This window comes from Pseudophryne corroboree, chromosome 6 (genome assembly GCF_028390025.1).
Source record: "Pseudophryne corroboree isolate aPseCor3 chromosome 6, aPseCor3.hap2, whole genome shotgun sequence".
NCBI lineage: Eukaryota > Metazoa > Chordata > Amphibia > Anura > Myobatrachidae > Pseudophryne > Pseudophryne corroboree.
The window spans coordinates 344,156,803-344,172,491 of NC_086449.1; the positions used below are offsets into that span (position 1 = coordinate 344,156,803).

Sequence of the window (15,689 nt, forward strand, 5' to 3'; positions counted from 1 at the left end):
GGCCAGGGAAATCTGCACTGAAGGGCCTCCACACTGCAGCAGCTGATCGTGATGCCGACAAGTGAAGAGCCTCTGCTCAGACTGCCCTGCAGGACTCTTATGGCAGTGTGACGTCTCCCTTGCACACCCTGCCCTCCGGCTTTCCTGGACTTGCGGGAGGCTCAGGGAAAAACTTTTACCCAGACTTGCCTACCCTCCTAGCGGGAGGCTGAATGCGGGAGGGAACTAGAGCTGCGCTGTGTGCGATCCGGGGAGGAAGGTGATCGTCACGCGCAGGCTGGGGTGGTCCTGTCACTGTGCACATTGGCGGGCCCTCTTATCTGTCAGGGCGGGACGACGTCACCCTTTGATGGCGGCTCTGACCGGGACAGGTATCAAGTGTGCTGCGGGTGCAGCGATACCTGAGCGTACCCGGCCGCATACATGAACCACTGGGCGGCTCTAGTTTCTACATTAGAGTGTACACCAGTTTGCACACCTATGAAACTACTGTTTGTTCAGGGCAGCGTCAGCGGACCGCCCCTTCATGTCTCCCGCCCCTAGGCAGCTGCCTAAAGCTGCCTAGTGGAAGCGCCGGCCCTGTGTATGGCCATCTTAACTCTCTGCAGGAATCATCCAACTCCAATTCCTTTCACCTCGAAAAGGTCTTAAGCTCAGCAATATGGCTAATAAAAGCTCCCCTATACTATCCTATACTACTGTCAGAACACCGTGGGGCATTAGTAGCAAAATAACCCTCCCAGTTGACTTCCAACTCTGAGCCCGCCCCCATTTGAGTCAACCAAAATGGATTAGGTTTCTACAGGGGCTGGCCCCATTGACTGGTAAAATCCACACATAAAGATAGTGGAGAGTGGTCAGAGATACCTCTGGATTAGTAATTAACAGTCAGAATCCTGGGTGCCAGACTGCGAGAGACCAGGGCCAGGTTGATATGAGAGAAATCAATATATGTAGGAGAAAAGCAGGAAAACTGCTTCAGACACGGATGCCGCAGTCTCCACACATCAACCAGGCCCAAACCCCCCACCAGCCCTGCAAAACCTCAGCTACCACGATTATCAGGAGCCCAATCAGGGCACCAACTATCTAAAGACGGGTCCAGGACATTGTTGAAGTTTGTCATACACGGCACAGGGGTATCAGGGTATGTAGCAATGCTGTACGGAGGAGGGACATCTGTTACTTATATTCCAATAAGAGTTTTTTTATGTAACCAGAACACACGGAGTGTTGCATGCTTCTTTACTGGAGAAGTACAGGAAACCAAAGAACACAGAAATAGATTCCTACACCAACTAATACAAATACAAAATAAGATCCATTGTAACCTTCCACCAGAACACATATACAGCAATGGGAACTATATACACCACACTCCTCCCAACTTAGATAAATGCAGACATGAAAATGTTAGCACTAAGCAATGTATACGTTACCCCAGAAGGCTACAAATCAAGCCTTTGAGGTGCCTTACGAACTCTGTCTGGATATCGATGTTTAACTCCCAGAGTGACTGGCTGCTCCACAGAAATCACACTAGAAGGTTCAGGATCAGTTGTTACTAAGGGAACCTCATGCTCAGGTGACTTCATAACAGGTTTGGGAACAGTCTCTGTATCTGACCCAGAGGGGTACATTTCCTCCACAGTGTCAGGAACAGTCTCTGTATCAGTTCCAGAGGGGTATACATAAACCCCCACATCACTGGCTTGACTATGTCCAGCTGTCGACGTACAGTCAGTATGCCTCCCTGACTCAATGATTTGATCAATGTGGCGACGCCACAATTCTCCTCCAACTTCAATCACGTACATCAGAGGGCCGGATTTGGAAGAAACTATTCCTGGTTGCCATTTGTCTCCCCTATAATCACGGACCAGAACCTCTTGGCCAATGTGGAAGAACCAAGTAGGTTTCTGATAAACTGATTGAAACGGTTTGTTATGTACCTTCCGCCTTACATCCGGTTTTATTAAGTCCCACTGAGACCGTAAGTTCCGTTGCATATATAGCACCGCAGGAGGCTGACCGGTAGTGGAGTGCACAGTCCTACGATATATGAACAAGAAGTTGTCAATCTTGTGTTGCAAAGGTAGATGTTCATGGTGCATGGACTTGATAGCTTTTTTAAATGTTTGGATAAATCTCTCAGCCAAACCGTTAGTGGCTGGATGGTGTGGAGCTGATGTAAAATGTTTAATTCCATTGTCTTGCATGAACTTTTTGAATTCCATAGACACAAACTGTGGCCCATTGTCACTGCACACTTGCTCCGGTAGACCATTTCTGGCAAAGATGGTTCGCAGCACAGCAATTGTTTTCTCAGAAGTAGTGGATTTCATCTTTATTACCTCTGGCCATTTTGAATGAGCGTCCACTGCAATAAGAAACATACAATCCATGAATGGACCAGCAAAGTTAATATGTACCCGCTGCCATGGAGATGAAGGCCATTCCCAGGAGTGTAACGGGGCTAAAGGTGGTGCATTTTGAACTCTTTGACATCCTTCACACCCTTTTGTCAAAGTTTCAATTCGACCATCGATTCCTGGCCACCAAACATAGCTTCTAGCAAGATTCTTCATTTTTACTGTGCCTAGGTGACCCTCATGCAAATTTTCCAAAACTCTGTTTCGCAGTTTAGGTGGTATTACCACTCGGGACCCACACAATAGAGTTCCTTGACAGACAGAAAGCTGATCTCTCCTGCCCGAAAACCCGTAATATTGAGCATCGCCATGTTTAGGCCAACCTTTGAGAGTTAAGTCCATTACTTTTGATAGTACCGGGTCTTTCCTTGTTTCCCGATTGATCGTGGCATTGGTAATAGGTAGTTGTTCCATCAACATATTGTGATACACTTCCAGGGGGTCTCCATCACTGTCCTCCTCACTTTGGGGCAAGGGAGAACGCGATAGACCATCAGCGTTGCCATGTAGTTTTGTTCCTTTAAACTCAATGTCGTATGTATGAGTACCCAGGAATAATGAGCAACGTTGAAGCCGAGCTGCAGTCATGGCTGGGACTCCCTTGTGGGGGTTAAAGATTGATACCAGTGGTTGATGATCCGTAATTAATGTAAACCTTTGCCCATACAAAAATGTATGAAATTTCTTCACTCCCCATAGTAAACTTAAGGCCTCTCGGTCAATTTGCGCATAATTCTTCTCTGCCACTGTCAAAGACCGTGAAGCAAACGCTATTGGCTTCTCACTACCATCTCTCAGTTGATGTGATAACACTGCTCCAATGCCGTACGGTGACGCATCACACGCCAGCCTGATGGGTAGTTTCGGATCAAAATGAGTAAGAACTTTATCAGATGTAATCAATCTTTTTGTCCACTTCCATCGTGCATTTTTCTGTAGTAGGGCATTTAGCGGGTGTATTACTGTGGAGAGGTCTGGTAAGAACTTGTGATAATAATTAACTAGGCCCAGGTAAGATCTCAGTTGTGACACAGACTGTGGCTGGGGCGCCTATAGTACTGCCTCAATTTTATCATTTGATTTGTGCAGGCCTTCTCTATCAATCACATGTCCACAATATGAAATGCTTTCTTGGAAAAATGCACATTTATCTTTATTTACTCGGAGTCCATATTCCTGTAGTCGGGTTAATACTTTTTCAAAATTATTTAAATGGTCCACATCATCTTGGCCTGTTACAATTATATCATCCAGCTAACATTGCGTACCTGGTATTCCTTGTAGGACTTGATCCATTGCTCTCTGCCATAATGCTGGGGCAGAAGATAGTCCAAACACAAGACGGTTAAATATTTCTTAGATGCCTCCTCAATTTCCATTTGCAAGTATGCTTGAGCTAGGTCAATTTTGGAGAATCGATCGCCCCCTGAGAGAGCTGCAAAGATGTCCTCTATTTTAGGCAAAGGATACTGCACAGTCTGTAGTACTGGATTTATTGTCATTTTGAAATCTCCGCAAATACGGATACTTCCCATTTTGTCTTTCTTTACTGTCGGAACTATGGGCGTATCCCATTCACTCTATTCCACTTGGGAGAGTATACCAGAGTCTTCCAGTTTTCGTAGTTCCTCCTCAACCGCTGGTCGGATGGCATAAGGTACTGTGCGAGCTTTACAAAACTTTGGAACGGCATGTGGATCCAACTCTATACTGGCCTTAATGTCCTTTAACGTGCCTATCCCTGGTTGGAAAATGGGTTGTGCGGCAGCTAACCATTTAGAAAGTTCCTTAGTAGCTGCGTCATTGTTGGATACATCAGATGCAGTAGATTGTAGCCTGTGAATGGAATGCCAATCAAGTTGGATTTTCCTTATCCATTCGCGGCCCAATAATGCCGGTCCACCATGTGGAAGTATGTACAAATACAGCTTATGAATATTGCCTTTGTATTTCACATAAACTTTTATTTTTCCCAATGGGGACACCAGTTCACCCGTATATGTGCGGAGTGTTACGGATGTTTTCTTTAAAGGAATAGCAGCAAACAGGCGTTTGTAATCACTTGCATTTAGCACTGACAGAGCAGAGCCTGTGTCTAATTCCATTTTTAAATCAATACCTGCTACTTCCAAAGTGACCCAAATCACTTGACGCTCTTTTGCCGTCATAGAGTGCATCTCTAGGCTGCATAAACCTTTTTATAATAAGAGTTTTTTTATGTAACCAGGACACAGGGAGTGTTGCATACTTCTTTACTGGAGAAGTACAGGAAACCAAAGAACACAGAAATAGATTCCTACACCAACTAATACAAATACAAAATAAGATCCATTGTAACCTTCCACCAGAACACATATACAGCAATGGGAACTATATACACCACAGACATAAGCAGCCAAATTCCATAATTGGAGAGGCATTCATTTTACCCTGAATAAACACATAGTGGCACCAGATCACAAGCAAAGCAAAACATACTTTCGGTATTTCAGCTGATGTGTACGCTGCTTGATAAGCCCAACTAACTCAAGGTTATTTAAGGGATAGAACTTTGCACCCCTCCCTCACCCCAAGTGTGTCTCAACCAAATAAGCAATTGTCATTTTTATACTCTTTAAGCTGTCTAATCACAAGAGACCGCATTACTTTATCATTTAAACCCTGAACATTTTAGGTAAGACAATTATCCAGGGGAGTGGGCATAGGGAAAAGTAGTTATACATGCTCAGAGACACACTACCAGATCCCACTGAAAGGCCAAAGTATTAACACAGGGCCTAATTCAGCATGTATCGCTATTCAGAGAAATTGCAAATTGAGCGTGATAATGCTGATTATCTTTACAGGAATAAAAGCTATACCTTATACACACTTAGAATACACTTTACCATAGAGCCGCTGCGGCCGCTAAACCTAGTACACATGCTACGTACTTTATACACTGTTTGCGTATGGAGTCCCATATCATTGTACGGACTTAGCGTACAAACGCCGCGCTGGGGGGTACAAAGTACACACAGCGCGCACACACCCAGAGATACACTTTAAACCTTCACAGTAATGCAATGCAATGATATTACACTTTAAACCTTATGCAGCAATGCAGTGTGATACTATTACACTTTAAACCTTATGCAGCAATGCAGTGTGATGCTATTACACTTTAAACCTTAGCAGGGCAATGAGCACACGACACTGATTGTGATTTTACCGCTGGGTTCCGACACCACAGTGGATTATTTCTGAAAGGGGGTTTACAATACAAATTATACACTACAATACAAGACAATATATAACAGAATAATGGCTACAGGTCAATGTACATACGTGAGTATATTCGCGTGCGCTTCCCGGTCTGGTCCTCCGTCATCAAATAGATAATGTTGTGAGTCTTGTGTGTGGCCGGGCTGCAGCAGGCTTTATTTATACAATTCTTCCAAAAGCAATTCAATAGATACTGTAATCCCTTTGTCTATTGGACACAGGAATGCACTTTTACAGTACAGGAGAGGTCATAGGTTGATTTGAAAAGGTAGGCGATATCTTTCTCAACTGCTCTTGTGGGTGGTCTCCTCTGGATTCCCGCCGCATACATAATATACAGTTAATACAGTTTATATCTATATTCTGCTTCTGCACATAACTATCCGCAGGAACATGCGATCTTCCGCAGACCAACACCGGAATGTTACCCTTAAAATACACTACAGCTGGATACCAAATACCACCTTATAACCTTAGTCTGTCCCCTCTTATCCTGTAAAGGTGAATCCTTTTGTTCTGCAACCATTTAAACAGCTATAACTTTCTGATGTGGTGCAAGGAGACTATGTGTACAATGGGGGTCATTCCGAGTTGTTCGCTCGGTAAAAATCTTCGCATCGCAGCGATTTTCCGCTTAATGCGCATGCGCAATGGCCGCACTGCGACTGCGCCAAGTAAATTTGCTATGCACTTAGGAATTTTACTCACGGCATTTTCATCGTTCTGGCGATTGTAATGTGATTGACAGGAAATGGGTGTTACTGGGCGGAAACAGGCCGTTTTATGGGCGTGTGGGAAAAAACGCTACCGTTTCCGGAAAAAACGCAGGAGTGGCTGGAGAAACGGGGGAGTGTCTGGGCGAACGCTGGGTGTGTTTGTGACGTCAAACCAGGAACGACAAGCAGAGAAATTATCGCAGATGCCGAGTAAGTGTGAAGCTACTCAGAAACTGCTACGAGGTGTGTAATCGCAATATTGCGAATACATCGTTCGCAATTTTAAGATGCTAAGATTCACTCCCAGTAGGCGGCGGCTTAGCATGAGCAAATCTGCTAAAATTCACTTGCGAGCGAACAACTCGGAATGACCCCCAATGTGCACTATTTGGATTAAATATGTAATGTGTTTTGATGGCTCTCCATGCGTACATAAACTCTGCTGTAAATACCCATACCACGCGCCGATGCGCAGGACCGACCATACGCAAATTGCGGATATGTGCACGCACGGCAGAACAAGTGCACGCGCAGTGGGCATGTGTGTGCCGTTTGTACGTGCTGTGTGTTCTGCAAGATTTTTCGACTTTGACGGTCCACCCTTTGGCAGTCACCAATAACTGCCACTATCTAATCACTAAACAGAAAAATATCAATACAATATCTACAGACGATTGGATGGTCGGAGGAGAGTTGTAGGCGGGAAATGTATGACCTAGTGGGATAGTAAAAAGCATGTATGTATGAATCCATATCTGAGGGGCATGTATCATTGTGCCGTATATGTTTTAGATAAGCTTCAAGGTATTGCGAAGTATACATTAAATCCTTCTTATCCCGTATTAAGGGTCTGTAAGTGGGCTGACAAACACTACCAAGCTCTTTTCGACTTCTTGTTCCAACAAATGGGGTGCACATTTAGTTGATGATACATGGAGGGGGGACATATGGGAGTGCTAGTATGTGTGGATATCACCTGTCGACTATGTGTGTCATTAACTGAAGGTTGTATTGATGAAGATAAGACACATATCTAAAATACATTCACATAACATTTTCATAAACATTCTTGGGTAGGGCTGATGTCTTTTCCGAATGGGTGTCTCTGGGCAGAGAGGGAGACAAAGGAAAAAATAAGAATTTACTCACCGGTAATTCTATTTCTCGTAGTCCGTAGTGGATGCTGGGAACTCCGTAAGGACCATGGGGAATAGCGGCTCCGCAGGAGACTGGGCACAACTAAGAAAGATTTAGGACTAGCTGGTGTGCACTGGCTCCTCCCTCTATGCCCCTCCTCCAGACCTCAGTTAGGATACTGTGCCCGGAAGAGCTGACACAATAAGGAAAGGAGTTTGGAATCCCGGGTAAGACTCATACCAGCCACACCAATCACACCGTATAACTCGTGATACTATACCTAGTTAACAGTATGAAAAATAACTGAGCCTCTCAACAGATGGCTCTAAACAATAACCCTTTAGTTAGGCAATAACTATATACAAGTATTGCAGACAATCCGCACTTGGGATGGGCGCCCAGCATCCACTACGGACTACGAGAAATAGAATTACCGGTGAGTAAATTCTTATTTTCTCTGACGTCCTAGTGGATGCTGGGAACTCCGTAAGGACCATGGGGATTATACCAGAGCTCCCAAACGGGCGGGAGAGTGCGGATGACTCTGCAGCACCGAATGAGCAAAAGCAAGGTCCTCCTCAGCCAGGGTATCAAACTTGTAGAACTTAGCAAACGTGTTTGAACCCGACCAAGTAGCAGCTCGGCAAAGTTGTAAAGCCGAGACCCCTCGGGCAGCTGCCCAAGAAGAGCCCACTTTCCTCGTGGAATGGGCTTTTACAGATTTAGGATGCGGCAGTCCAGCCGCAGAATGTGCAGGTTGAATCGTACTACAGATCCAGCGAGCAATAGACTGCTTTGAAGCAGGAACACCCAGCTTGTTGGGCGCATACAGGATAAATAGCGACTCAGTTTTCCTGACTCCAGCCGTCCTGGAAACATAGATTTTCAGGGCCCTGACTACATCCAGCAACTTGGAATCCTCCAAGTCCTTAGTAGCCGCAGGCACCACAATAGGCTGGTTCAAATGAAAAGCAGATACCACCTTAGGAAGAAATTGAGGACGAGTCCTCAATTCTGCCCTATCCATATGGACAATCAGATAAGGGCTTTTACATGACAAAGCCGCCAATTCTGACACACGCCTGGCCGAAGCCAAGACCAACAGCATGACCACTTTCCACGTGAGATATTTTAGTTCCACGGTTTTAAGTGGCTCAAACCAATGTGACTTAAGGAAATCCAACACCACGTTGAGATCCCAAGGTGCCACTGGAGGCACAAAAGGGGGCTGAATATGCAGCACTCCTTTAACAAACGTCTGAACTTCAGGCAGTGAAGCCAGTTCTTTTTGGAAGAAAATCGACAGAGCCGAAATCTGGACCTTAATGGAACCTAATTTGAGGCCCATAGTCACCCCTGACTGTAGGAAGTGCAGAAATTGACCCAGCTGAAATTCCTCCGTTGGGGCCCTTCTGGCCTCACACCACGCAACATATTTTCGCCATATGCGGTGATAATGGTTTGCGGTCACCTCCTTCCTAGCTTTAATCAGCGTAGGGATGACTTCCTCCGGAATGCCCTTTTCCTTCAGGATCCGGCGTTCAACCGCCATGCCGTCAAACGCAGTCGCGGTAAGTCTTGGAACAGACAGGGTCCCTGCTGCAGCAGGTCCTGTCTGAGCGGCAGAGGCCATGGGTCCTCTGTGATCATTTCTTGAAGTTCTGGGTACCAAGCTCTTCTTGGCCAATCCGGAACCACAAGTATAGTTCTTACTCCTCTCCTTCTTATTATTCTCAGTACCTTGGGTATGAGAGGCAGAGGAGGGAACACATAAACCGACTGGTACACCCACGGTGTCACTAGAGCGTCCACAGCTATCGCCTGAGGGTCCCTTGACCTGGCGCATTATCTTTTTAGCTTTTTGTTGAGGCGGGACGCCATCATGTCCACCTGTGGCCTTTCCCAACGGTGTACAATCATTTGGAAGACTTCTGGATGAAGTCCCCACTCTCCCGGGTGGAGGTCGTGCCTGCTGAGGAAGTCTGCTTCCCAGTTGTCCACTCCCGGAATGAACACTGCTGACAGTGCTAACACATGATTTTCCGCCCATCGGAGAATCCTTGTGGCTTCTGCCATCGCCATCCTGCTTCTTGTGCCGCCCTGACGATTTACATGGGCGACCGCCGTGATGTTGTCTGACTGTATCAGCACCGGCTGGTGTTGAAGCAGGGGTCTTGCCTGACTTAGGGCATTGTAAATGGCCCTTAGTTCCAGAATATTTATGTGTAGGGAAGTCTCCTGACTTGTCCATAGTCCTTGGAAGTTTCTTCCCTGTGTGACTGCCCCCCAACCTCGAAGGCTGGCATCCGTGGTCACCAGGATCCAGTCCTGTATGCCGAATCTGCGGCCCTCTAGAAGATGAGCACTCTGCAGCCACCACAGTAGCGACACCATGGCGCTTGGAGACAGGGTTATCAGCCGATGCATCTGAAGATGCGACCCGGACCACTTGTCCAACAGATCCCACTGAAAGATCCTTGCATGGAACCTTCCGAATGGAATTGCTTCGTAAGAAGCCACCATCTTTCCCAGGACTCGCGTGCAGTGGTGCACCGACGCCTGTTTTGGTTTTAGGAGGTCTCTGACTAGAGACGATAACTCCTTGGCCTTCTCCTCCGGGAGAAACACTTTTTTCTGTTCTGTGTCCAGAACCATCCCCAGGAACAGTAGACGCGTTGTAGGAACCAGCTGCGACTTTGGAATATTCAGAATCCAGCCGTGCTGTTGTAGCACTTCCCGAGCTAGTGCTACTCCGATCAACAACTGTTCCCTGGACCTCGCCTTTATAAGGAGATCGTCCAAGTACGGGATAATTAAAACTCCCTTTTTCCGAAGGAGTAGCATCATTTCGGCCATTACCTTGGTAAATACCCTCGGTGCCGTGGACAGACCAAACGGCAACGTCTGGAATTGGTAATGACAGTCCTGTACCACAAATCTGAGGTACTCCTGGTGAGGAGGCTAAATGGGGACATGCAGGTAAGCATCCTTGATGTCCAGTGACACCATGTAATCCCCCTCGTCCAGGCTTGCAATCACCGCTCTGAGCGATTCCATCTTGAACTTGAACCTTCTTATATAAGTGTTCAAAGATTTTAAATTTAAAATGGGTCTCACCGAACCGTGCGGTTTCGGTACCACAAACATTGTGGAATAGTAACCCCGTCCTTGTTGAAGGAGGGGTACCTTGATTATCACCTGCTGAGAATACAGCTTGTGAATCGCCTCCAGCACTGCCTCCCTGTCCGGGGGAGCTGTCGGCAAGGCAGATTTGAGGAAACGGCGAGTGGGAGACGTCTCGAATTCCAGCTTGTACCCCTGAGATACTACCTGTAGAATCCAGGGATCCACCCGTGAATGAGCCCACTGGTTGCTGAAGTTCTTGAGACGGGCCCCCACCGTACCTGGCTCCGCCTGTGGAGCCCCAGCATCATGCGGTGGACTTAGAGGAAGCGGGGGAGGACTTTTGTTCCTGGGAACTGGCTGTATGTTGCAGCTTTTTTCCTCTACCTCTGCCTCTGGGCAGAAAGGACGCGCCTCTGACCCGCTTGCCTTTCTGGGGCCGAAAGGACTGTACCTGATAATACGGTGCTTTCTTTGGCTGTGAGGGAACATGGGGTAAAAATGCTGACTTCCCAGCTGTTGCTGTGGAAACGAGGTCCGAGAGACCATCCCCAAACAACTCCTCACCCTTGTAAGGCAAAACTACCATGTGCCTTTTAGAATCTGCATCTCCTGTCCACTGCCGAGTCCACAATCCTCTCCTGGCAGAAATGGACATTGCGTTTATTTTAGATGCCAGCCGGCAAATATCCCTCTGTGCATCTCTCATGTATAAGACAGCGTCTTTAATATGCTCTACGCTTAGCAATATAGTGTCCCTGTCTAGGGTATCAATGTTTTCCGACAGGGAATCTGACCACGCAGCTGCAGCACTGCACATCCATGCTGAAGCAATAGCCGTCTCAGTATAATTCCTGAGTGTGTATATACAGACTTCAGGATAGCCTCCTGCTTCCTATCAGCAGGTTCCTTTAGGGCGGCCGTGTCCGGAGACGGTAGTGCCACCTTCTTTGACAGGCGTGTAAGCGTTTATCCACCCTAGGGGATGTCTCCCAACGTGACCTATCCTCTGGCGGGAAAGGGTACGCCATTAGTAACTTTTTAGAAATTACCAGTTTCTTATCGGGGGAAGCCCACGCTTCTTCACACACTTCATTTAATTCATCAGAAGGGGGAAAAACCACTGGTAGTTTTTTCTCCCCAAACATAATACCCTTTTTTGTGGTACCTGGGGTAATATCAGAAATGTGCAACACATTCTTCATTGCCGTAATCATGTAACGGGTGGCTCTATTGGAATGTACACTAGTCTCATAATCGTCGACACTGTCGACATCTGTGTCTGCCATCTGAGGTAGCGGGCGTTTTAGAGCCCCTGATGGCTTTTGAGACGCCTGGGCAGGCACGAGCTGAGAAGCCGGCTGTCCCACATCTGCTATGTCGTCAAACCTTTTATGTAATGAGTTGACACTCACACGTAATTCCTTCCACATGTCCATCCATTCAGGTGTCGACCCCGCAGGGGGTGACATCACATTTATCGGCCCCTGCTCCGCCTCCACATAAGCCTCCTCATCAAACATGTCGACACAGCCGTACCGACACACCGCACACACAGGGAATGCTCAGAACAAGGACCCCACAAAGTCCTTTGGGGAGACAGAGAGAGAGAGTATGCCAGCACACACCAGAGCGCTATATAATGCAGGGATACACACTACACAAGTGATTTTTCCCTATAGCAGCTATATATATATATTATATGCGCCTAAATTTAGTGCCCCCCCTCTCTTTTTTACCCTATGTAGTCTGGAAACTACAGGGGAGAGCCTTGGGAGCGTCCTTCCAGCGGAGCTGTGAGGGAAAATGGCGCCAGTGTGCTGAGGGAGATAGCCCCGCCCCTTTTCCGGCGGACTTCTCCCGCTTTTTTAAATGTATATTTGGCAGGGGTATTTTACACATATATAGTCTTTATGACTATATTATGTGGTATTTGCCAGCAGGGTACTCATATTGCAGCCCAGGGCCCCCCCCCCCCCCCCCCCCAGCGCCCTGCACCCATCAGTGACCGGAGTATGTGGTGTGCATGGGGAGCAATGGCGCACAGCTGCAGTGCTGTGCGCTACCTTGATGAAGACCGAAGTCTTCTGCCGCCGATTTCCAGGAACGTCTTCTTGCTTCTGGCTCTGTAAGAGGGACGGCGGCGCGGCTCCGGGACCGGACGACCGAGGCTGGGCCTGTGTTCGATCCCTCTGGAGATAATGGTGTCCAGTAGCCTAGAAGCCCAAGCTAGCTGCAAGCAGGTAGGTTCGCTTCTCTCCCCTTAGTCCCACGTAGCAGTGAGTCTGTTGCCAGCAGATCTCACTGAAAATAAAAAACCTAAAATATACTTTCTTTTCTAGGAGCTCAGGAGAGCCCCTAGTGTGCATCCAGCTCGGCCGGGCACAAAATTTTAACTGAGGTCTGGAGGAGGGGCATAGAGGGAGGAGCCAGTGCACACCAGGTAGTCCTAAATCTTTCTTAGTTTTGCCCAGTCTCCTGCGGAGCCGCTATTCCCCATGGTCTTTACGGAGTTCCCAGCATTCACTAGGACGTCAGAGAAACGGGTGAAAGAAACAGGCCATGGAATTCATTTGCAGTCCTTATCATAACACTGTCTCTATGGATGGGTCATAAATTAAATCTGCTGCTATAACAATGCCCTTGCTCCTTAGACTCATCAAATTTGTGCTGTGCTTGCGCCGCGTCAGAATTCGAACACACCTAAATATCAAGCCAATAATTATGACGACTCCCAGGATACAAAGGAGAAACTTCCCTACACTTATAATAACATTTTGAGCCCACTCTCCTAATCCTGAGAACCAATTTCGTGGGTTCAACCATGAGACCCAGCCGGTCAGCTCATTACCCACAGCGGTCAGGGTAAGGTTGTGTCTCCTCCGAAACTCCCACTTCAACTGCAATATATCATCCATCTTTTGATCGATAATCTCTGTGGGGTCGTCAGTGCTGTTTGTCATATATGTACAGCACTTCACACCATACTGAGTTGCCAAAGTGACACAGTACTCACCCGTCACGGCTGTGATATAATTAAGGACCATCCTGTGCTGGATCAGTTCCGTCTTGTAAGCTTGTAACTCCCTTCCCGTATACCTGAAGGTGTCGTCATACATCTCAGTGATATTATCTATCAAGTTCGCTAGCGCATGGATATACCTATAATTTATAATTCATCTGGCAGTACGGGTGATGTCTAATGCGAGAAGGAATTGAATCCCGGTGGACTAGTGGATCAAATCAGAGGCTACGTGCTCTGTCCTCTCTATGAGGTGTCTCTTGACGATGTGTTCATAGTGAGTATGAGTATAAGGAGCCTGAACACTGCAGTGAACATCTTTCATCTTATCATGGGTTATGGTCATGACCTCTGGCAACACTCTTCCAACATAACACAATCCCTCTGAGTTCGGGGCAAGCCACTTATACGCCTTCCTCCCACATATGAAATAGGCATCATCGGGGAGAACATAGGGGACAGAATATGACATTACCATATTACAAACTTTCCAAGTGAAAAACCCAATCCCTAGTTCTCCCATCTGCTCAGTACAAGCATCGGGCTGGATGATATGAGCACAGTACCCTGGTGATACTTCTCCAACCCACATGGTCTTGCTTCCTCGAGTATACCTATACCGGAAATACCTTCCACTGTTGGCTATTTGGCGTACAAGTTCAGAGTCTATGGGTATCCTATCAGCTCTGTGCGAAAAAGGCCATTGTCTGGTTATTCCACGTCACTTTCCAATTTCCCGGTTTTCGGTAATTGGAAATATTGAAACATAATACGGATCTATCTACATGATACTGGTGGAGCTTCAAACTAGGGGGCCTAGAAATATTGAATTTCTTGTCCACCGGTCTCCCACCCCGCAATTCGAGTACCTCATCTATTGCTAAAGGGTATGGTACTAATCCTGACTTACTCTGACCTTGAGGTACTTGTGAGCACACCCAGCATTCTGTCTGGTTTAAGACCTTACCCACTAGTGAGTGGTAATCACTCAACGGATGACGGTCCATGTTGATATTAAGGCTGGACTGACATCTCTGGATGCACCCATCCTCGACTATGTTCTCACAATTCCTACAAATGCAATTTTCCTCAGACAATAACCCTTCACAGTGCCTCCGAGCTCCCTGACTACCAGATCGCTTTCTGATACTCACCTTTGCTCGAGTGATGTGTTTATCTTGAGATTCTACAAATCCATCCTCGCCATCAGAACCCATTCCAGATCCTTTCTCGACCTCTCTGGGACCCTCACCGAAACAGACTGTCCTGGTCAACAACAGGATTAACAGGAAAACCCGGAACGCAGTCTCTTGGGATAAGTCCATCTTGTTAAGGGAAGAGAAGGGAAACAAGAAGGGGGAGAAAGAGAAGGAGAGAAGGAGGGTAGTGGGGGATGGAGAAAATAAAAAAAACTGGTGCAACACCCGCCTCTGGTCTTGTTGTTCTCCGCGCTCAGGTGCCGTCTCAACAGTACTGCCTCTCAATCTCCCTGGAACAGACACTCCAGTGATACGATGTTCTCTACACTCTGCTCTTTGTCACGGGTTCTCTCTGGGTCAGCGACCTTCTTACAGTGGGACGAGTGGACCCAAGTCTCTCTTTCGGCAACCTTTAATGCTGTCATGCTGGTTAGCAAGACTTGGTACGGTCCTTCCCAGCTGTCAATGAGGCAACCTGAGCGTAGAAAATTTCGAATCATTACATAATCCCCAGGTTTAATGTCATGACAATTACTGTTCGGTAGGTCAGGAATCACCAGCTTTAGATTTCTATTTTGATTCCTCAGCTGCTGGCTCATCCTAACCAAATATTTTACAGTCACTTCGTTATTGCAGTTCAAATCATCCTGGGGGTCTATCATTACATGAGGTTGTCGGCCAAAAAGAATCTCAAAGGGTGATAGGTTAAGGGGGGACCTGAAAGTGGTTCTGATGCTGTACAATACTAGTGGCAAAGCTTCTGGCCACAACAATCCAGTCTCAGCCATCACTTTGC

At 47.0% G+C, this 15,689-nt stretch overlaps 1 pseudogene; it reads right to left on the reverse strand.

Moving 5' to 3' along the window:
- Positions 1-1,448: 1,448 nt before the first annotated feature.
- Positions 1,449-4,600, reverse strand: LOC134934564 (uncharacterized protein K02A2.6-like; annotated as a pseudogene).
- Positions 4,601-15,689: the final 11,089 nt, after the last annotated feature.